This window comes from Chiloscyllium punctatum, chromosome 1, assembly GCF_047496795.1.
Source record: "Chiloscyllium punctatum isolate Juve2018m chromosome 1, sChiPun1.3, whole genome shotgun sequence".
NCBI lineage: Eukaryota > Metazoa > Chordata > Chondrichthyes > Orectolobiformes > Hemiscylliidae > Chiloscyllium > Chiloscyllium punctatum.
In genome coordinates this window covers 30,019,821-30,043,828 of record NC_092739.1, presented here as the reverse complement: position 1 = coordinate 30,043,828, position 24,008 = coordinate 30,019,821, and the positions used below count along the sequence as shown (strand labels likewise).

General features: G+C 40.7%; 1 protein-coding gene across 12 annotated transcripts in view; it reads right to left on the bottom strand.

Moving 5' to 3' along the window:
- Nucleotides 1–24,008, bottom strand: part of LOC140485944 (ankyrin-2-like) — an 850,179-nt gene that overhangs the window by 244,365 nt on the left and 581,806 nt on the right. The window lies entirely within an intron of this gene.

Below are 24,008 nucleotides of genomic sequence, written 5' to 3'. Positions count from 1 at the left end.
TCCAGAACTAGAGGGCATAGGTTTAGGGTGAGAGGGGAAAGATATAAAAGAGACCTAAGGGGCAACATTTTCATGCAGAGGGTGGTACGTGTATGGAATGAGCTGCAGAGGATGTGGTGGAGGCTGGTACAATTGCAACATTTAAGAGGCATTTGGATGGGTATATGAATAGGAAGGGTTTGGAGGGATATGGGCCAGGTGCTGGCAGGTGGGACTAGATTGGATTGGGATATCTGGTCGGCATGGAAAGGTTGGACCGAAGGGTCTGTTTCCATGCTGTACATCTCTAAGACTCTAATTGTTACTTGCACAAGAAAGAACATGAACATAAAACAATATGTTATAATTTAATGCTGAAAAAGTGTTCTTTGTAAATAGTCCTTGTGGACCCCTGAAATATTGAATTACAAAAATTGAAATCAGGTCTCATCAAATGAAGTCCCAGTTCCAAAGCAGAATATTTTCCATAAGTAGAATATGCTCTGCTCGTCAAACACAAAAGTTCATCACTGATTGGTATAAATGCACAGATTATGAGCAGGAGTAGGCCATTCTATCCATTGAGCCTAATCCACGATTTAGAAATGTCTTGGGTGATCTGATTGAGGCCACCACTTCTCATTCTCACTTATGCCCAATAACCTTTAACTGTCTTGTTAGTTAAGAATCTACTTCTACCTTATAATAAACACAATGAATTAGCCTCCACCATTCTCTGGGGAAGACAGCTCCAAAGACCCACCACCCTCTGAAAGAAAACATGTCTCCTTATCTGTTTCTTGAATGTGTGATTACTTATTTTTAAACTATGTCCTCCAATTCTAATCCAACCCACAAGAGGAAACATCCTTGTAAAGTGCACTGACCAGTCCCCTCGGATTTTACATACTTTTCAGCTAGATCACTTTTCATTCTTCTAAACTCCAATGGGTACAGTTCCAACCAATTCATCCTTTCCTCCCCTCAGCCCAGGTATCAGTTGGTGAACCTTACCCGAAATGCTTCTAACACACTTGTAGGTTTTCTTTTAAATCAGGAGACCAAAATTGTATGTAATACTCCATGTAGTCTGATCATGTGGTACACTTGTAGAAAAATATCCCTACATTTATATTTCAATGCACTTGCAATAAATGGCAACCATCCCGGTGTCTTCCAAATAACCTGCTTTACCTTCATACTAGATTCTTGTAATTCATATACCAGGGTACCCAGATCTCTCTGCACCTGTGAATTTTGCAATCTCACTCTACTTGAAATAATGCGCTGTTTTTCTAATCTTCCTGCCAAAGTGAACAAGTTCACAGTTTACTATGTTAAGCTTTCTTGAAGTGTTTTCTTAATTATGCTTAATAACAGTAAACCCTCTCAAGGTAAATATTATGTGAACATGTGCTATTTTCCAGATGCAATGTTGGGCTATTACAGCTGCACAGTCACCCAAAAGTTTTGGCTGTTTGTCCAAGATAAGTGAAAGCCAAGGTTTCATCCAGACACTGCCAGCTGCATTTAAGGGTGGCAAGGTTTGAATAGTCTCTAAGACGACATGACCACTGAATTAGGCCATTCAATGTAAAGACCACTGGCCAAGCATTGAAGCAACTTTTAACTACTGCTTTCCTATTTCTTACCTATAAGATGGGCAATGCTTTGGACACCATAAACTGACTGATACAATTGAAATGCATTCAGCAGTGAGTAGCCGAACTAGTGGTTCTTAAAAGGCCAGCCTGGTGGCCACTTCATAAGAACAACATTGTTCATAGGAACAACGTTTCACAGGATCTTACGCATAGTGTGCTGATCTGCTTATTTTCTCAGTCTTTGGGAAGCAGGTGAGTTAATCACCCATTTACTGATCTGATAGTACATTTCATCAGACAGACACTAGATGCTCATGAGCCAGACGATTTGCATACTTTTCAACTAGTACTTTGTCTGATTTTCAATCATGGAATGGAAGGCCCACAATTAATAACCATCCCATACATTATATTATTCAATAGTCATGGTTTTGGAATGCTTGAACTGATAATGAGGGAGCAATCGAAGGAGATGCATTGTAATAATTAGATGCAGTGTAGCAAGATAATCAGAAACAAATTTCTAATTTCAAAGAAGATTGGATTGAACAATGAAATAGCAAATTCCATTATTGCTGTAAATCAGTGTGCTCTTTGATGAGAAGCACATTGACTTTTTAAGACACAAAATGAATAAGTAAACTGAAGAAATGCATATTCCAATGTCCCAAAAACCTGCTGCTGTAATTAATTATGGGGACAGGTCCCCATAATTGTGGTCCGAGTGTGGTCCAGAATGAGTGCATAATATTTGTTGAGTGGCTTTATTGGAAGCTAATGCTGAGATTATTTGTCGCAGGAAACAATTTTCAGATCAGAAACAGCAAGGACCCCACTGGTCCATTCCTGCTTTCCGGCCAGCATGGACGAGTTGGGTGAAGGGGTCTGTTTCTGTCCTGTAAATCTCTATGACTCTTCAACTCTAAGAGAAAATCTGAGGTGTGTTTATAGAGTGGCCACTAACAGGGCCTTTAATAACCACTGGTTGAACTGCTAACTGTAATTCAGGCAAAGTAAGCTGGTCAATTGTAAGGCAAGATGGCAGCAGACAAAGACGCACCAGCTGGAGCTCCTCTGCTCTGCCAGTCCCTTTTCTTTATTTTTCTTTCTTTTCCTCTTTCTTTTTTACTACGTTCTGTGTGTTTTTTTCAACTAATGCCTTGGATTTACCCAGAGATGAATGGAGGAGCTGGTGAGCCCCAGAGGTGGAGCAGAGGCCAGCGTGGGGAGGGGAGTTCCCGGAGCAGAGGCCAGTGCGGGGAGGGGAGTTCCCGGAGCAGAGGCCAGTGCGGGGAGGGGAGTTCCCGGAGCAGAGGCCAGTGCGGGGAGGGGAGGTCCCGGAGCAGAGGCCAGTGCTGGGAGGGGAGGTCTCGGAGTAGAGGCCAGTGCAGGGAGGGGAGGTCTCGGAGTAGAGGCCAGTGCTGGGAGGGGAGGTCTCGGAGTAGAGGCCAGTGCTGGGAGGGGAGGTCCCGGAGCAGAGGCCAGTGCGGGGAAGGGAGATCCCGGAGCAGAGGCCAGTGCGGGGAGGGGAGGTCTCGGAGTAGAGGCCAGTGCGGGGAGGGGAGTTCCCGGAGCAGAGGCCAGTGCTGGGAGGGGAGGTCCCGGAGCAGAGGCCAGTGCGGGGAGGGGAGGTCTCGGAGTAGAGGCCAGTGCGGGGAGGGGAGTTCCCGGAGCAGAGGCCAGTGCTGGGAGGGGAGGTCCCGGAGCAGAGGCCAGTGCTGGGAGGGGAGGTCCCGGAGCAGAGGCCAGTGCGGGGAGGGGAGGTCTCGGAGTAGAGGCCAGTGCTGGGAGGGGAGTTCCCGGAGCAGAGGCCAGTGCTGGGAGGGGAGGTCCCGGAGCAGAGGCCAGTGCGGGGAAGGGAGATCCCGGAGCAGAGGCCAGTGCGGGGAGGGGAGGTCTCGGAGTAGAGGCCAGTGCTGGGAGGGGAGTTCCCGGAGCAGAGGCCAGTGCGGGGAAGGGAGATCCCGGAGCAGAGGCCAGTGCGGGGAGGGGAGGTCTCGGAGTAGAGGCCAGTGCGGGGAGGGGAGGTCTCGGAGTAGAGGCCAGTGCGGGGAAGGGAGATCCCGGAGCAGAGGCCAGTGCGGGGAAGGGAGATCCCGGAGCAGAGGCCAGTGCGGGGAAGGGAGTTCCCGGAGCAGAGGCCAGTGCGGGGAAGGGAGATCCCGGAGCAGAGGCCAGTGCGGGGAAGGGAGATCCCGGAGCAGAGGCCAGTGCTGGGAGGGGAGTTCCCGGAGCAGAGGCCAGTGCTGGGAGGGGAGTTCCCGGAGCAGAGGCCAGTGCGGGGAAGGGAGATCCCGGAGCAGAGGCCAGTGCTGGGAGGGGAGGTCCCGGAGCAGAGGCCAGTGCAGGGAGGGGAGGTCCCGGAGCAGAGGCCAGTGCGGGGAGGGGAGTTCCCGGAGCAGAGGCCAGTGCGGGGAAGGGAGATCCCGGAGCAGAGGCCAGTGCGGGGAGGGGAGTTCCCGGAGCAGAGGCCAGTGCGGGGAAGGGAGATCCCGGAGCAGAGGCCAGTGCGGGCAGGGGTCGTCCTGGAGCAGAGGCCAGTGCGGGCAGGGGTCGTCCAGGAGCAGAGGCCAGCATGGGGAGAGGAGTTCCCGGAACAGAGGCCTGCACAGGGAGGGGAGTTCCTGGGGAAAAAAAACTTACCTTGGAACAGATGAGAGTCAGTATGGAGCGGACTGGAGGTTGTGTGTAGAGAGGATGGTTTTTGGACTGGGGTCTGGTGCAGCCAGTCAGACCACATCTGGAAGCCCCTGCGCTAAACTACTGCAATGTAATGTTTATCTGTAATTTAGTTATCTAACTGTAACATCCATCCTTTTAACTATTTCTTATTTCTAACTTGTTCTGTGAATTACTGTAAAGCGAAACAATCGCTTTTCTTTTTTATTCCTCTTTTTGTAACTAAGGTTTACACGATAAGAAGCGACATTGCAAAACTTTTCACTGTACTTGAGTACACGTGACAATAAAGGATATTCTAATTCAATAATAGTCAGGCTCCTCATAGGACATTCCTTTAAGAATTGTTTGCTGTATAGATGAGAACCAAGTGGGCTATAGTTGAAAATTGCCAGTGTTCTGAATCAGGAAAAGAAATAAATTCACCAACCTAGCTTATTGGGCCAGACTTTCCGAGGAGTGACTATAATAGTAAGATTGAAAAAGTAGGAGCAGAATGGCAATGTTAAGAAACAGCTGTGCGCATTTCTTGCGGGTGATTCCAATTACAAATCCTGCAGAAATGCAGACCTTCAGGTCCTGAGGGAAGAGGTTTTGGGCCCCGGGAGAAAAAGATTGTCGGGTCCTGGGAAGAGAGGTGGCCAATATTGGGACCCAAGCAGGGAGCTGGCTGGGAGTGTTGTCGGATGCCAAGGGAGAGGTGGAGGAGGTGTTGTCAGATTCCGAAGGGAAAGAGGAGAGTGTCAGGTCTTGGTGACAGGAGACAATGTTGTGGGTGGGGTTTGGGTGAGTGTTATCAGGTAAGGGCCCAGAGTTGCAAGAGTTTGGGGGAGGTGCAGTATGATAGAAGGTGGGTTTAGTTATGTGATCAGTTTAATAGTTACCCAAACATCAGACTAGGACTTTAATTGTCTGCTGTTTCCTGGGTAACTATTTATGTAATTGCAGGAGAATTTGCCAAATTCTCATATTTAAATGGACGCTTTCAGAGGGTTCCAGGCAGAGGGGCATGGCCCTGAAGAATCTTCAATTCCTGTGAGTCTGCTTGGTTGTACGCATTCTACAGGGTCCCAATGCACTATTCTCACCTACGCTGCAGAAAGGATAATCTGGTCATCAGGAAATTCAGCCTATTGTTTTGAAACACAAGCCTTAAGTGTAGGAATGTTTAGATTATTCAATGCATACCACTTTTCTGCACGCGGAACATAAGAACAGTCAGAGGAATGTGGCGTAACACTCAATGGTACCTTGATGGATTTCATAACATTCATTAGTTTGTTACACTCTTCAGTTAGGCACAGAAACTTTCAGCAGCAGTGACAGGCATCACTGCATTCTCATCTTGCCTTTCAACATAAAAAGAGAAGGAAATGGTAAGGAACATATAAGTAAGAGAGATTCTCGGACTGGATGTCTGCTACCAAGGCAGGGAGCTCGAGTCGGGTATTTCTCAAGTTGGAAAATCTCCACAGGAGATGTATGTACAGCTTCCTTGGAAGCAACTTCTGATGTATTCTGGAGAACTTACAAAAAATAAATTGTCCACCAGATGGTGTGAATTGCATATCAGCTCTTTGCCCCGAGAATGAGTTTTTGATGCCACACCACGACCAAAATGGCAACAGGCCAAAGCAGGGGACCAGTGCTCCTGCAGTCTGTATTTGACAGAGGCAATGTTAGGACATTGTCATGTCAAGCTGTAAGTACAGAAACAAAGTGTGCTCCTTATGCCCATCTGGGTATAATAAGAGCAGGGAACTGGCTTTTTGGGTGGCACAGTGGCTAACACTGCTGCCTCACAACACCAGGGACCTGAATTCAATTCCACCCTCTGCTGACAGTCTGTGTGAAGTTTGCATGTTTTCTGTGTCAGCCTGGGTTTCCTCCAAGTGCTCCAGTTTCCTCTCTCAGTCCAAACATGTGCAAGTTAGATGGATTGGTCATGTTACATTGCCCATTATGTCCAGGGATATACAGACTAGGTAGATTAGCCATGGGAAATGCAGCATTTCAGGGATAGGGTAGAGAAGATGGGTCTGTGTGGACATGATGGGCCAAATGGCCTGCTTCCACACTGTAGGGATTCTATGGTTCTAGTCTATGACTTGTGAATCATGAAATATAGTTACCTGTATATGGAAAACTGTAATCGGGTAAACAGTACTGAATAAAGCCTCCATCACTAAAATTGAACAGACTAACAGCAATACATCCTGAAAAACAAAGCTATTACTAATTCAACAGGTCATAAATTTTAAATAAGCTCACTTAATGCAAGAGGCAGCTAAGTGGTGCTCAGAAAATCATAGCACTAAAATTTTATAGAGACAGTTTAACTCTTTCTGGATTGATAGTTCATGTACAGGTTTTAAAATTTACAGAAGATGCAAATTCCTTTCAGGATTGAGCATCCAGACCAGCTGAACTTTACCTGTAATCTAGCAACAAAAATATAAACCAAATGCAACCTACAAGTAAATTAGATATGCACACAGATTTATATTAAATAGGCAACCAATCTACTATTCATAATTTGTTGAATTTGTGCAGCAAATGATATGGGTTATTACTCAAGGCATGCTTTGTTTCATTAGCAAACTTGCTGGAGGCCTTCTCAGTAATGATGCTCATGAAAGCTGTAGTTCTGACACAGCTGCTGGCTGTACAGGATTCCCACTCACCACAGTGACAGGGTGATGCAAGAGCAAGATGCAAAAAGCAACACATTAAAGCACAGTCATTGTTTGGGTACAAGTCTTGCGGCAACTCTATCTTGTGAGTCTTTGGTAGAAAGGTTTCAGACATAATAAAGAAACAAAGATAACAAAAATAACATAACTGAACTAAAGAGGAGAGACAAAAACAGAAATTGCTGGAGGAGCTCAGCAGGTCCGGCAGCATCTGTAAAGAGAAAAACAGATAACATTAAAAGTCAGGTGACCCTTCTCCACAGATGCTGCCAGATCTGAGTTCCTCCAGCAATTTATGTTTTTGATTCATATTTCCAGCATCCACAGTTCTTGTATTATTAAAGATGGGAAATATTGGTTTGGATTTTCAATGTGTTTGCTGACGTAGGAGACCTTTAAAATAGTAGGGTGGGAGTCAGTTCTGGAAACCCCGGCCTTATTCATATTTCTAGTGAGTTTAGCCATTGGTTGATTAAGGATATGGGCAGCCCTCCCACATGCAGTTCTGCAATAATGCAAGTTTCGTTAACGCGAATTCGTTGTAATGCGAATGATGAATTGAGGACACTGTTTCTAAAGCGTGTGTTGACTGCAACACAATTACATCGGCAACACTTGAAGTGTGATTTTTCTATAACACAGGGTTGTACACGAATGCAACCATTGCGTTATAGAAGAACCACCTGTATCCCTGTCATTGCTGGTTCCATTGTGGGCTGAGCAGTCCAAAACCGTGCCTGTCTCCACCTTGCAACTACCCATCCCCTCCACCGCCCAACCCCTAACCGCTGTTATTTCTGTACATTTAGGCTTCTTAAAGAATATATGGCTCACAGCCTCTCAAACGAGAGATGAATCATGGGAAAACCATAGTTGCAAGTGTGAAAGAAATTAAATGGTTTTGAAATTTCCTCACTGAAAAGATTTTTTTTAAATACAAAAGAAAACATCCATTCTCTGATTTTCAATTGTTAGAGACACTAGCACCCTAACGTGGATGTGTTTCACTGCAGTGTTTGGCATAGCATGCTGTCTTGCAAAAGTAAATTGACCACTATGTTTAACAGCATGGTATAAGTGGTGACATGCATTAAAGTCCTTTCATTGGGAAAAATTCTAGTGAATACTTAAAACTTAAGGAAACACAGAGAAAGTGAAGATCTAATATGATTTAAATGTCCACAGCTCTTTGAAAGTGAAATAAGCCTTCAGCAGTTGTCAGTTTGAGAAAAGCAACATAAATCTGTCACTTGAATGTTAATGTGTTGAAGCACAATGTTTTAAATATAGGCTAACAGGCAACTGGGTGTCACTGAAAAATAAAGGCATTGTTTTTGCAATATCAACAGATTCTACTGTCTAAGAAATGAAATTGCTTGATTTGACATTTGTAGCCATTATGAATGCTTGGGTGAGATTCAAAAGGTACATAATATTTATCTCAGGAGGCGGCTGCATGGAGATTTGAATTGATAGTTTCAAGATGTGAAAAAGGGATTAGCTGACATTGATGTGGTCAGTGACATAAATGTCTGTTTGCTTAAAAAAAGTGCGATGGGAAGGTGCCTGTGTTTGACTGGCATGGACAAAGTTAAAAATTACGCAACACCAGGTTATAGCCCAACAGGTTTATTTGGAAGTACAAGCTTTCGGAGTGCTGCTCCTTCGTCAGCTACCTGATGGAGGAAGAGCACTCTGAAAGCCAGTACTTCCAAATAAATCTGTTGGACTATAACCTGGTATTGTGTGATTTTTAACTTTAAAGAAAGACTGAGCACTGGTTCACTAACATTCTTTAGGGGAGGAAACTGTCATCCTTAGCTGCTCTGGACTACATGTGACTCCAGACCACAGCAATGTGGTTGACTCTGAACAGTAATGGACTGGTAATAAATGCTGGCCTAGCCAGTGACACCCTCATCCCATGAATGAATTAAAAATAAACTTGAGGGAATTTAACTTTGTTTTGGAATGGCCTTTCTTTGAACCCATTTTTCTCTCAATATGGTGTATTTAATTAGATTGTTACATTTAAAAACAAATCATTTCTTTTTCAAAATGGAGGATAAATAATAAAGCATAGAAACGGCAAAAGAGTTCTGAATGCTACATGTTACAGGAGTTCTGAAGTGGCATGGAAGTGAAACAGGGTGTGAGTTAAGCGTGAAGGTTGAATCTGACTATCATTATGAATATATCCCAGGAAACTGAGGCAGGTTGTCTAGCCTGTTCCTTACTCCATTATATCCCACCTCAATAACGCATGTGGGACTTTCTAAGTTGAGGTAGGTCAGCTGAGGCAGAAAATTTCCTGACTCAACCTGCCCATTTCATCAGCAAAATTTGACCTACATGCTTAACTGAAGTTTATGTTTGGATAACGTCACCTCATACCAATCTAAACAGAACCAATAAGTTCAGTTTCACCGCCAATTATTCATGTTTAAGCACATGACATCAAAAGGTCTGCATTTAATTTTGAATGATTCTCACCATCCTTTCGTGCTGATCACTGACACATAAATCGAAGAACTGGGATTAGAAAAGGCAATTATTGTGCAAGTTAATCTACATTGTGGGATTTTCAGTCAATTTTGCACCATCATAGGGTCTATAATTTTCACAAACACTCACTATTGTGACAATTTGTGATCACTCAGTCAAATTACGCTAGAAGGATCAAAGTCCCAGGCTAATACATTTTTTTGCAGTATTGATACACAGATTAAAATGTTATATCAAGAAATATAATTTCACAGAGAAAAATTTAAGTAGTATAAACTCCAGTGGTGGCTCCTCTTGGAAGGTGGACTGTATTCTAGACTCATACTAGAATGATCATTAAGTGGTTAATGCCAGCAGTGTAAGGTGTGTGTGTGTGTGTGTGTGTGTGTGTGTGGTGGGGGGGGGTGGGGGGGGGGGGAAAGAGAGAGAGAGAGAGAGAGAGAGTCAGAGAGAGAGAGAGAGAAAAAAAGAGTGTGTGTTTTTGTGTGTGTGTGTTTCTGTGTGTGTGTGTGAGAGAGACAGAAAGGTCGAGGTGGTAAGAGATGCAGGTGAAAGAAGTGGCACTAACAACACATTAGTTGGATAAGAAATTTGATGAAGTCTGCAACTGTCCACATTATCAAGGAACGGATGATTTTTAATGATGCCACTTGCGTCCCACTTGCACTTCTGAGCAGACCTGATCCTTGATTCAGCCAGGCATCCATGTATACTCAGACACAGACCGATCTGGACTGAGGAATTTCAATGTTCTTGGGTCAAAATCCTCTGACACTTACGGACATATTTGGGAGCTGTGCCTGCCCCAGGCCACATGTTAATTTGAGTGAGAAAGATTCCAAACAGAGATCTGACATTCCTAAGCCTGAGAAAACCTTGTGCAGTCAGACCTCAGGCAACTGACATCTCAGATGCATCTTGAAGCTTCCACGTATACTGCACAGATGCTAACCAGTAGACAGTTCCCTTTACTCAATGCATACTTTGGACACTTGCAAGTCAATTGCTTCTTCGCGGTGACTGGAATATAATCATTTGAGGCTTTTAAGCTGGTACAAATCAATATGGCAGCTATGCACCGTACTTCCTTTCCAATTTTACCCAACTATCTGATATCCGCATGGGTTTGGCTGTGCAGTTTTGAATAGTTTCACATATGCATTGCTTTTTTTAATTTCATTTCTTTCCATCTTCCGTGGATGCTGGGAGAATTGCCAACATTACAGCCTTGTTCAAAAAGCTTGTAAGCATAACCTCAACAATGACACGTTAGTTAATTTAACTTTTTAATGAGGAAACTTTCAGAAATCATTATTCAGGATATAATTAATAGTCACCGAGGAGAAAGGTGGGTTGATTAGGAACAGTCATCACAGATTTCCAAATAGGAAATTGTGTATAACCAACTTGGAGTTTTCTGAAGAGGTAACAGAAAGGGTAGATGAGGATATTGCTTACAACACAGTATACTCAGGTTTCCAGGAAGCATTTGAGAGAGTCGTTCACAACAGACTTGAAATGAATGATGTCGGTGATGGTATATTAGGGACAGTAGCAATGTGAATACAAAATTGGCTGAATGACAGAAAACAGAAAGAGTTTTGGCCAATGGATTATTTTTGGGCTGGAAGAAGGTTTGTAGTGGAGTTTCTCAGGGAACCTTGCTTTTCCTCATGTACATTAGTAATATGGATCTTGGTATGCTGGGAACAATTTCCAAGACTGCAGACAACATTAAACTTGGAAGATTTGCAAGCTGGGTGGAGGATAGTTTGGAACTCAAAAGAACATGACTTTTGTCAAAACAGAGAGATTTGAGGTGATGCACTTTGGCCAGAAGAACACAAAGAGAATAAAAAATAATAGAATTCTGAAGGGGGTGCAGGAGCACAGAGACCTGACGTATATGTGCACTGATCTGATAAGAATTTATAAAATGAAATTGGATAAATACTTCAAAAGAAACTATAAGTGCAACAAGAAGGAAAGCAAATGAGTAATTGGGCAAAACAAAAACAGAAATTACTGGAAAACTCAGCAACACTGGCAGAGAGAAAGCAGAGATAATGTGACCCTTTTTCAGAACTACCATTGTTTTGTCTCCAAATGCAGTCCTGATTTATCATTGTCTGTTACTTTTAATCTTCACTTCAGTCCCGCTCTGACTTCTCTGTCCTTGGCCTCCTGCCCTATTTTAATAATAATCAACAGAAGCTCAAATAACAATTACTCATCTTTTGATTAGACACTTTACAATTTCCTGTGCTCAACATAGAGGTAAGTAATTTCAATTCATATCCTGTATCTATTTTTGAGACAGCAGCTGTTGACAAGAATACCAACATTTCTCATTTCCGCTTGCTCCAGATTCATCTTTTGTTTCCCTACTTATTCCATTACACACCTTTTTATTTTGCTGTTATACTGTTTGGTAGTTATTCCCTATCACCTTTCACCTTATCTTGGATCTTCCTTTTGTCCTTTCCAGCCACCTCCCTGCCTTCTGTCTCCACCACCCTTTCTCTGTTTTGATACTTGCTTAAAATTCTTTATATCTCTAAAGACTTCTTCACTTTGAATGTGCTTGCACATGGAGGTGTGAATTGGATCATGAACTTGACGCTGGGTTCTTTCAGTTAGCAATGTTAAAAAAAAGTGGACTGAAGCCAGATGCAAGAGTCCTGACCCTATTTCTAACCGATCAAACTTTTGCCAGTAGAGGATCATTAGGGAAACTATAATTTCATGACTGACATATTTTAGCTATAATCACACAATAAAAACATGTATTGTTGAAATCATAACCATACTTTTAATATTTTTCTCATTCCTGATTTAGAACTGAGAGTTGAAGTTGAGAATTTAATTTTGAAAAGTGGCTTTTTTTTAAAAAAACAGAGAAACAAAAGACTAGCTGTTGGAAACTGGCTTGGAAAGACTTTGCAGTTAAATTACTCAAAGAACACTAGATTATTCAGCACCAAGATGTTGTTATGCTCAGGGGACTGGCAGTTGATTGGATGCTGAATTGGCCAATCAAGGAGGGTCAGTGATAGCCAGCCAATTAAAGCAAATGTTGAAAAGGGTAGAGAAAAAAAAAGTGAACTGGCTGTGATTGGGTTTTGGACACAAGGCAATTTGCTTTGGAAGCTATTGGACTGGGCTGGGATTTTGGTTTTGCTCTCTATAGTTTTGGATTTGTATGTATCACAGCGCAGATGCCTAGTATTCTGTTTGATTCAGTGGGGTACTACGAAGATATAGGAGCATTGGAATACAAGCAAGGCTACATAATCCCTCAAACCTGTTTCATCATTCAATGAGGTTAAGGCTGATTTGCAACCTAACTTTAGATACCTGCCTATGTCCCACATCCCTGAATTCTGTCGGTTAACAAAAATCTATCAATTTCAGATTTTATATTATAACTGACTTTGAATCAATTCATGTTCACAGAAGTTTAGTCCAAATGTCCACTATGGTTTGCATCTAACAGTGTTTCCTAATTTTTGAAAGGCATAACTCTTACCCCTTTTATTCTCATCTTCTGCATATAAATACCAGTAGTTAATTTATTGTTTTGATAGTTTCTATAAACCTTGTTGATATTTTCATGATCTATCTTCCTGGATGTCCATTCTGAACCCTATCCTGTTTCTAGTTTTTCATCATTTGGAAAGTAACACTGTTATCTCAAATTTTCCTGTACTAAAATCCATTTGCAACAGTTATGCCCTTCATTTAATCTATTGATATCTCCTCATAATTGTATACTTGCATCTATATTTACCTCCAGTTACAAAGTCACATTATCTTTATATTAGGTCCAGACTTAGATACGTGGATTTCTCTGTCATCATCCAAGTCATTAATAAGTATGTTGAAGTGTTGAGTCTCCAACATGGATCCTTGCAGGAAACCACAAGTTACACTTTGAAAGAGAGAGGATACTTTCATTTTGAGGCAATGTGCTTGACTCTTAACTGCCTTCTAGGCAATTACGGCTGTGCATTAAATGCGGGCCCAGCCTGTGATGTCCTACATTCCATGGATAAATAAAAATCTCTTCACATAGTTTAAAAGTATCAAACTTAAAATATCCTCAATAGCTGACCACCATTGTGAACTATCCTGAACAGGAAGGATTGTTTCCCCCACCACATGATGTAGGGCTTATGCCTGAAATGTCCTGCTCCTCGGATGCTGCATGACCTGCTGTACTTTGAGCAACACACTCTCAACTCTGATCTCCAGCATTTGCAGACCACACTGTCATCCACTGACTAGAGACAAGTGGCCAATTAAGGTAAATAATTGTTCTATTGATAGTGATTTTATGACCGACTAGGATTTTAAGCCTTAGAATAACTACCCTGCCAGATGATGAGTTCACCATCTTCCTCACTCAGAGGCTTCATGTGGAGCTGAACCACAGCTAAGATACTGAAGTGTTCATCCCTGTGTCCTGTGACTGACATGTAACAAAGCATTTTCACTTCTTCCATTTGCAACCTCAACATTGCAACCTCTGATTGGGCAGACAGCTCAGGGAAACAAGCTGCTGTTTTTGCTTGGCTAACCATACCGGTACTGACCTTGTAACTGTTCACTGCTGGTAAAATGGCCTCAGTGGTCATTTTCCCTGTAGGCTCAGGAACTGCTTTATGTCCCAGCTTTAGAACCCATGGTATTCAGCTAAATTCAGGCCAATATCTTTCTGAATATTAGGTTCAAATGAAACATCACATAATAATAAGCTATGCAATTAGACAGTAAAGTGTACAGTGCATATTGTAAATTGACTCTTTGCTTAATCACAATTTAGTTGGACATTCTGCACAAATATTTTTGGAATTTGTTGATATTTCAGGGAATTGCAATCCTTGGAGCCTCATTGTGGGTGTGTTTTTTAAATCATTTGTCCATTTAAATTACAATTTGACAATCTTGCTGTTAAAGTGGCCAACACTTGGGAATTCACTCCTGTAATTATTTGGCCATTAAGAGTCACAAAAGTGTTACTTATTTACAAACTAGAATTTAATTCAATTAAACACTTAGGAGTGTTCTCTCAATAAGGTAGGATTTTGTCATAATTTTGGTGAAAAAAAATTACAAGACTTGCAAAATATTTAAATGAAACATTATAGCTTGGGCAATTACATCACTGGAGTCTTCATGAGAGGTTCATATGGCAATAATTTTCTTTCCCACAAAGAAAAACAGGCTAAGATCATCAACAATGAAGTGTCTCGTTAGTGATATAAAATCTAAGCATTGGTCTACATCTTACTTTTATCTAAAAGTTTCATATCTGCCTCACTATGTTTCATGAAACACTTTAAGCAAGAGAAATTAAGTTCTGAATGTTCAGTAATCTTTTACAGCAGGAAGGCAATTTGACTTGCACAGAAAAATATTGCATAAATGATACTAAAATATTTGGGCTAAGCAAATGATCTCAGGACAAAGGACAAGGCACAGTCAAAGGGAGTTCAAATTGGCAGGTTGGCACAAAGCTGCTGTAACTCTAATGCTGTTCCACACTCTCATCATCATTAATGTGATATCACCAAATTAAATCCATTACGCACCTTTTAATACTTCTACACAACAACCAGTAGAATTCTGAGTGATGAAACAATATTGAATATTCTGGATAAACCTTTAATTTGTCAATTTGTTTTGCCTAACTTTAATGCATTATGAAGTTTTTTAAATTCATTAGAACTTTGACCCAAGATTCAAACTGATCCCAAACATTGGAGTTTCTGACTCAACTTGAAAACAAAAAAGATCTATCAACCAGGTTTATTCAATTAAGTCAAAACCTAAATCAATGATTAGATTAGATTAGATTAGATTACTTACAGTGTGGAAACAGGCCCTTCGGCCCAACAAGTCCACACCGCCCCGCCGAAGCGCAACCCACCCATACCCCTACATCTACTCCTTACCTAACACTACGGGCAATTTAGCATGGCCAATTCACCTGACCTGCACATCTTTGGACTGTGGGAGGAAACCGGAGCACCCGGAGGAAACCCACGCAGACACGGGGAGAACGTGCAAACTCCACACAGTCAGTCGCCTGAGGCGGGAATTGAACCCGGGTCTCTGGCGCTGTGAGGCAGCAGTGCTAACCACTGTGCCACCGTGCAATATGCAATACTGAGCAATGCACTTTATTTGTAATATGATAATACAAACAATTACCCCTTTATATAGCTGGAAATACACACAAAAATGTAAAGAGGAAAAATTGACTTTTCTCAGCAGAGACTCTCTGGGGAAAAGTACTTTTCCCCAAGACTGTGCAAAGTGATATTTCTTTCCCTAACCTTTCCTTTAGTACTATTTGTAAGCATGGTAATTTCATGTCCGCCCATTACATCAAACTGACCCTTGCAAGCAAGCCAGGACTGCTTAGTGTAACCCTTCTTAAGTGTGAAGGGTCTATAAGATCACCTCTTAATGAACTCAGCTTCACTTACTAAACAAAAACTCATCACATCTCTCACCATAAGTTAATCGCTTACCCTAAGGGACAAAGAAGTGAATCTATGCTGCAAATTTCCCATTGCTTTTCTATCCTTTCTGTAATGAGGTGTTCTAAAACAGACACAATTCTACAAATGTAGCCTAAGGTCTTCTACAAATTCAAACTGGCCCTTTAAAGCTACAGTGCTTGTAATGTGATCTTTACTTTTCCTTTCTTTTCAAGATTGAAAACCATTTTTATATCACTATAATAAGTAAAGCTAGAGTATGGTGTATATTTCTGATCACCAAACTGTAAGGAATTTCACTAGGAAGGGCACACAAATGCTGCTGGGTGAATTTTAGCTATGAAAAGCGATTGGATAGATAGTTGTTTTCTTTTGCCTGTTGGGAAAACTAACTGGGATCTGCAAACTTATAAAAGGGCCAAGATACAGTGGTCAGGAATGATGTAAAATTGATGTTGTACAAATGTAAAGAATCAAGCAACTTTGATTGAAAGCAATTGCCGGAATGAACAGAATGATGTTATGGAATCTTTTCACCCAGAGGGTCATGAGGGTCTGAAAAACATTTCGTGATAAAGATGCAGAAACTTTTAATGCATTTAAAATAGATTTGGACATGCACTTAAAGTATAGTTACTTCCAGAGGTATGGACACATAGCAGAAGTATTTGAATAAGCTTGCTAACATTCTTTGATTGACAAGGGCTGAGTGGCTTCATACTGTGTTATAAATATTCCATATTTCCAATTTAAAAGTGCAGCATATTTAATGCTCCAAAGTTCTGTTCTGGCAGAAATTTTAACCCCTGTCATCCTACAGTGTTATCTGGAAGCTTTGATTCTATCTGGGTGACAACTCAACCCAAAGACTAGGAAAAAAATAAATTGAGTACAAAAGGTAAAAAAAAAGGAAACATCTTGAACTGCACAGATACCAATAACTAAAACAGCTTCTTCCTCATCAGAAAGATTTAATATTATTGATAGAGCAGTTTCTGCTTTCAGGAAAGGATGTAATCCTTCAGAAAAAAAAAATAGCCTAATCAAGCAGAGTCAGTATAGCTGAATAATTCATGACAAATTTATTAGAATACTTGGAGTAAATTACAAGTAGGATAAATAAAAGGAAACTATTCATTGTAATATATTTGGCTTTCCAAGACAGTATATGATAAGGTACCGCACATAAGGCTGCTAAATAAAATAACAGATTATGCTGGGCACAAATGGAGGTTTGGCTAACTAATAGAAGACAGAGATTTTGGATAAAAGGAACTACTTCAGGGTGGTAAAGTGTAAATATGGAAGTGCCAGAGGGACCAGTGCAGGGACCATAACTATTTACAATATATACACAAATATTAATAATTTAGATAAGAAAAGTATTGCCATGGTTACACATGACACAAAAATAGGTGAGGCGGCCAGTTGTGGGCATAACATATGAAAAGTCAGCAGAGATATAAAAAGGATAATTGAATGGGGAGAAACTGAGCAGTTAGAATATTGTGTGCAAAACTGGGAGGTTATGCCTTTTGGTAGGAACAAAAGAAGAGGTGAAAATTATTTAAATAGGCAAAGACTGCAGAAGATGATGATTTTGGGGTCCTCATGCATACATCACAAAAAGTTAGCCTACAAGTTCAGCAGTTAATAGGGAAAGCAAATGGAATGTTGGCCTCTCTTCCAAAGGGGATGAAGTAAAAAGAATTAAGAATATCTTGCTAAAACTATACAAGATACTGGTCAGGAATATTTAGATTACTGTGAACACTTTGGAGTACTATTATATAAAGGAGAGATATCCTGGCATTGGAGGCAATGCAAAGAAGATTCACTTGCTGATCCCAGACCTTGAGTGGAAATTCCTGTGAAGAGAGGTTAAGTAAGTTGGACCTGGACTCACTGAAATTAAGAAGTATGGGAGATAACATTATTGAAACATATAAAAGACTATCAAAGAATTTGACAAGGTAGGTGCTGAGAGATTGTTTCCCCTTGTGGAAGAGTCTAGGACCAGAGGCCACAAACTCAGTCAGGGGTGGGTTATTTAAAACAGATAAGCAGAGCAATTTCTTCTCTCAGAAGGTAGTGAATCTGTGCAATACTTTACTGCAGAAAGTTGTAGAGGCTAGGTTTTTAATTAAAGTCAAGACTGAGCTTGTAGGGGAAAGGTAAGCAGGGGCATGGAGGTTTATTAGGTCAGTCATCTCATTGAATGGCCGAGCAGATTCAATGGGACAAATGGCTTCTTGCTGCCCCAACATCTTATGCTTTCATAAGGGTCAACAGAGTAATAATACCTCCATAGGTTTTCAAGATTTATGTCAAGATTTGTAGCTCGAATGCCCGTTGTTGTAGTTGTGAGCATGTTCGCCGAGCTGGCAAGTTGATTTGCAGACATTACATCCCCTGACTCGGTGACTCCAGGAGGCTCCAAAACACTGAAGATGTCACCTAGACAGGAGACGAAACGTCTACAGATCAACTTGCTAGCTCGGCGAACATGCTCACAACTATGACAACCTCAATAGATTTGTCTGTACTTTCATAGAAATTTGACCTTACAACAATCTGACTAAACTTAGGGCTGCAGTCAGCAGCAATATCAACTTCAGACAAATGTAACCAAGATTCTCAATTCATACCTTATTTTACTAAAGGAAGGAATATATGGATATTAAAATAGTAACATGTTCCAAAGGCATCAGGATACTAAGGCTGGTTGTTTTCAAGAGCAGGACACCACTTTGGTAAGGGAGTTGAAACAAACACTAGGAACAGCTTCAAGGAAGAGTAAAATTATTGATTTTCACTTAAAATGCTTTCTCACAAACTTTGCCTTTAAGCTACTGAACAACCCAAAAGCCTTTGTGCAGCCACTATATAAGGTAACCTTTCAGTTTACCATGCTTGGGTGCACAAACAGTTTAAAGAGACTGCACACTAAATAAGACATCTGCACATGACAACAAAAGTTAAATGAAATTTCCCGCTTGTATTAAACTAACACACTTTGTCTAAAGGTGCAGCCCTCTTGTGGCACAGTGCTAGTGTCCCTACCTGGACTGGAAGGTGCTGTGCGACAATCAGAGAATCCACACTTCTGTGGAAGTGAGGGAGCAGAGCTCACTTACACAAAAATCATGTTTAATCGGGCCTTGATTGCAAAATGTCCAGGTTCCTAGTTTAGCACATAGAGGCAGGGTGAAGTTAGGGTTATCAGCAACTTCAATTCTGTTCTAAAAGGTCTTCCCTTTACTCTAAGGCTATGCCCTTGGGTCCTAGTCTCTCCCACCAATGGAAACATCTTCTCAATATCCACTCTGTCCAGGCCATTCAGTATTCTAGGAGAAAGTGAGGACTGCAGATGCTGGAGATCAGAGTCGAGAGTGTGGTGCTGGAAAAGCACAGCAGGTCAGGCAGCATCTGAGGAGCAGGAGAATCAATGCTTCAGGTATAAGCCTTTGATGAGGAATTCCTGGTGTTGGGCTTATGCCCAAAACATCAATGCTCCTGCTCCTCGGGTACATTCAGTATTATATGTGTTTCAATTAGATCTCCTTTCATCCTTCTCAACTCCATAGAGTTTAAACCCAGAGTCCTCAAATGTTCTTTTTTGTTAGCACAGCACCCTTTTAGAGCCTGTTTTCACATGTTTTGGTCAAATAACCCCAAAGTTCTTTCATTTCTTAATGCAGATATAAGTTATAAAAGTTACTAGTATCAAAATCAAGTCAATTAATATCTCCACAGCTTACCTCCCACAGGTACTATATAAACATTTTAGTATTATGAACTTTCCAGAACTTATGAGTCCATGACCGCTCATTTTTCAGTGCTTCATATATGTAAACTCTGTGGTTAATAACAACGGTATCTTGTGGGATACCATCACATCTAAGCCTACACCTTATTTCATCCAATAATTACACAGCGGTAAATTGTACAGAGGAGAAAAGAAGAATATAGATTTAGCCACATTAACAAAGTACTCATCTACTCTCCTTTATTGATCTTGCAGTTATCACCAAATCAAGTGTTTGTTTTACCTTGCTAAAAGTGACCCCAAATTGAATGTGCTTCTTTTAAATAATCCAGTTTTCAACAGGTATCCAGTTATGCTGCTTTAAAATAATTGATGGAAATAAACAACTGTCTTCAATGAGAGTAACTTTAGCAAACTTTCTGATGGAATCTGCTCAAGATGGAAACACTGTGCCGACCATGGCCTAGTTTGACCCACAACAGCTGCAGCAATGCTAATCCGTCAACGAGTCTGCATATGTCGTTGTGGAATTTATGTCAATTTCCTTGTTGTACCGAAACAACCATTAAGGAGCAACAGAACTGCAGGGAAACATCTGAAATAGCGATTTATGCTGTTTTCCTTGAATTCCAATAGTTATCTCCAGCAGACTGGGAGGAACTGCCATCAAGTTGCAGAGCTGTGACTTCATATAATTACCTGAGAGACTCTTAGGTGCTTCTAATGTAACAGTGTCCCAAACAGACTTCACAGAAAAAACTGACACAGAGCCAAGAGGTGTGATAATTTTTGAATTGAAAGCAATAGAGAAAAAAGTTGCAATTATTTTGCTGGACTGCACAAAATTATTAAACAAATACAGATTTCAAAGGATTGTAAGAGTTTTCTATTATTTTTAAAGGGATCCACTGTAATTTTCTTGGATAACATGAAATGTTAAGCCATGTGATCTGGTGACTCTTGACGTGGACGTAGGATCAACATAAAGAAATATGGCCAAACACAAAGGAGAACAACAACAGAGGATACTCCATAGTGATTGATACAACTGAGTGGCTTGCTGGGCCATTTCGAAGGGCAACTGAGAGTCAACCACATTGCCGTGCATCTTGAATTAAATGTAGGCCAGACCACAAGGACAGCAGATTTCCTTTCCTGAAGGACATTAATGAACCAAATGAGAGAAAACTCAAATGCAGACACAAAGAGAAAGCAGACCATATAGAGAAAGGAACAGACACAATTTTTTTGAGAAGCAATGAATAATTCTTAGGAAGATTTTCTTTTTGGCAGGAAAGGAGGTAGAAGCTTTTGAACTAAACCAAAATGATCTAAATCTGGAAAGCTTTGTAAATAGCTCAGGGATACTAATTAGATGAGTATTTCTCAGAAGTGGAAAACAGCGAACTGGGGTGTTTTGGCTGGGCAGATTGAAAGCTACATCATTCAGAATGCTCTGAGGATAGAGGGTTTATATAAGTCTGTCTTGCTAATAATCACACCCACATAACTCAAATGTGAACACCATTGTTAGATAGGAGTCACAACCAATGAATAAAGTATATTATGGAACTGGGGAAGACGGTGATGTTAATGCTTGTGGTTGCATGAGCTATAACACTGCTGTATAGACCATTTAAAGTTAGACTTATTATTTTATATATCATTTGCAATTGTGTGTAATTTGGGTTGGCTCTAACTTGACTTAATAACATCAAAAGCTACAAGTGGAAAATAATTTTATTTTAATTTTGAGAATTGGTTATTTTGGTTTATGGCTTCCCCATGATGATCACAAAACAAGATACTAAGTTGGTCACAGATGTAAATTTAAAGGAGCATTTTAAAAGGTGGAGAATGAATTGGGTGACATGAAGAGCTTTGGGAATGGAATTCCACAACTTAGGACCAAGACTGCTGAAAGCACAGTTGCATGAAATCAGGGAAACACGAGAGACCAGAATTGAAGTAGCATAGTGTCTTAGATAGATTCAGGACTGGAAGAGGTGATAGAAGTAAAGCAGGGTGCAGTGGAAAGATTTGAAAACAAGAACAATAATCTTAAAATCGAGATTTTGCTGGGGTAGAATCCAATCTAGGTCAATAAGCCATGGTTTGATAGTTGAATAGGAGTTTTGGGTGTCAGGACATAAGTTTTGGATGAGTGAAAGATATTGGAGAAGATAACCTAGGAGGCCAACTAGTAAAGATTTGAGTACTTGAATTTGGAACTAAGAATAACTTGGATGAAGGTTTCAACAACACATTGGTTGAGGAAAGATCCAGATAGATGATATTATGGAAATGAAAGTAGGCCTAGTAATGAGAGGATATAGAATCAAATGGCTCAGTTCACAAAGAAATATCACATACAGAACGAAAGTCACCCTGGACTGTACAACACCATAACCATTTGATGCTTTCACTTATGCTATGAGTAATCATTACCAATAGCTATTTATATTTTTAAAACCTATATTGGATCATATAGTGGGCGGCACAGTGGCACCGCTGCCTCACAGCGCCAGAGACCCAGGTTCAATTCCCACCTCAGGCGACTGACTGTGTGGAGTTTGCACACTCTCCCAGTGTCTGCATGGGTTTCCTTCGGGTGCTCCGGTTTCCTCCCATAGTCCAAAAATGTGCAGGTTAGGTGAATTGGCCATGCTAAATTGCCCTTAGTATTAGGTGAAGGGGTAAATGTAGGGGAATGGGTCTGGGTGGGTTGCGCTTCGGCGGGTCGGTGTGGACTTGTTGGGCCAAAGGGTCGGTTTCCACACTGTAAGTAATCTAAATATATGTAAAAGCAAAAAGCTAAGTCCATTGATTTATTTCAATACTGTGGTAAAGACAAGCGTATTAATAAAACACACACTGACCCTCTTTCTGTCTCTCACACACACACACAAACACACACACACACACACACACACACACACACACCCTCTTTCTGTCTCTCTCACACACACACCCTCTTTCTGTCTCTCACACACACACCCCCTCTTTCTGTCTCTCACACACACACATACAAGCATATTAATTAAGACAAGAGCACACGATTTACACCATGAGATATCATGGTACAAATATTAACCATTTCATTTGCTCAGAAAATTTGCTGTAAGTTCATTTAATGAATAGTTAAATAGCTCTGCTAAAGTAGCTCACTGGAAATTTTGAAAAAAACATTCTAATCTGAGCATTTGCATGGAAATTTTACATCGTTTCTAAACTTGAATTTAGTATGATTTTACTTATACTACACAAAATACCAATTCCTTTTTCATATGTCAATTTGTAGAAATTACTGAGTATATAGAAAAACAGCTAACTGCAGACTGGTCACTTGTACATATATACCACTTCTTGCTTTCAGAACTACTAAATAGGTCAGCTTTTCATCAGGTGTCTCTCACTAAAGTGTAGTAAAGGAAATGTAATCATATTTTATGAATCTCTTCAAAATGTAACTTTATATGGCAATATTATATTTGAAAATGTTCACTCAAAATTTGATTGCCACCCTCCTGCATATCTATAGTTGGTCCTACAGAATGTTTGTTTTTGCAAAAGAAATCACAGCTCATTTTAACCCTAATCAATAAGGTATATTTCAATTAATAAGTTTAAACTAAAAACACAATTATCATTGAATCAGAGACGAAACTGAAATCACGAATTACTTCAAGAATCCACATGTACCCTAGCTAGTTAAGTAGTTTTAGCGAGTTTTGAGAAGGTTTGTAGCTCCGGTTGAAGTTCTAGATGTAGGTTTGCTCGCTGAGCTGGAAGGTTCATTTCCAGATGTTTCATCACCATACTACGTAACATCTTCAGTGAGCCTCCAGATGAAGCACTGGTACAGTCTGCTTTCTATTTATGTGTTTGGGTTGCCTTGGATTGGTGATGTCATCAACCCAAGGAAACCCAAACACATAAATAGAAAGTGGGCTATACCACCAGTGCTTCATCCAGAGGCTCACTGAAGATGTGACCTAGAATGGTGATGCAACATCTGAAAATGATACTTTCAGTTCAGTGAGCAAACCTACATCCAGTTAAATGGTTTATTGGACATCATAACCAATTACAATTAACTTGCTATTCACAATAAACATGTGGAGACAGATTAGAGTTGAATAAATAGAATTGTTATTTTAAATACTTAAAAACAATGTGACTAATTTTCACTTTCACATAATTTCCTGAGGATCAGATTGATATTGCTCTGTAATTTACTTGCTTAAGGTTACTCTCAAACAGACTCCCC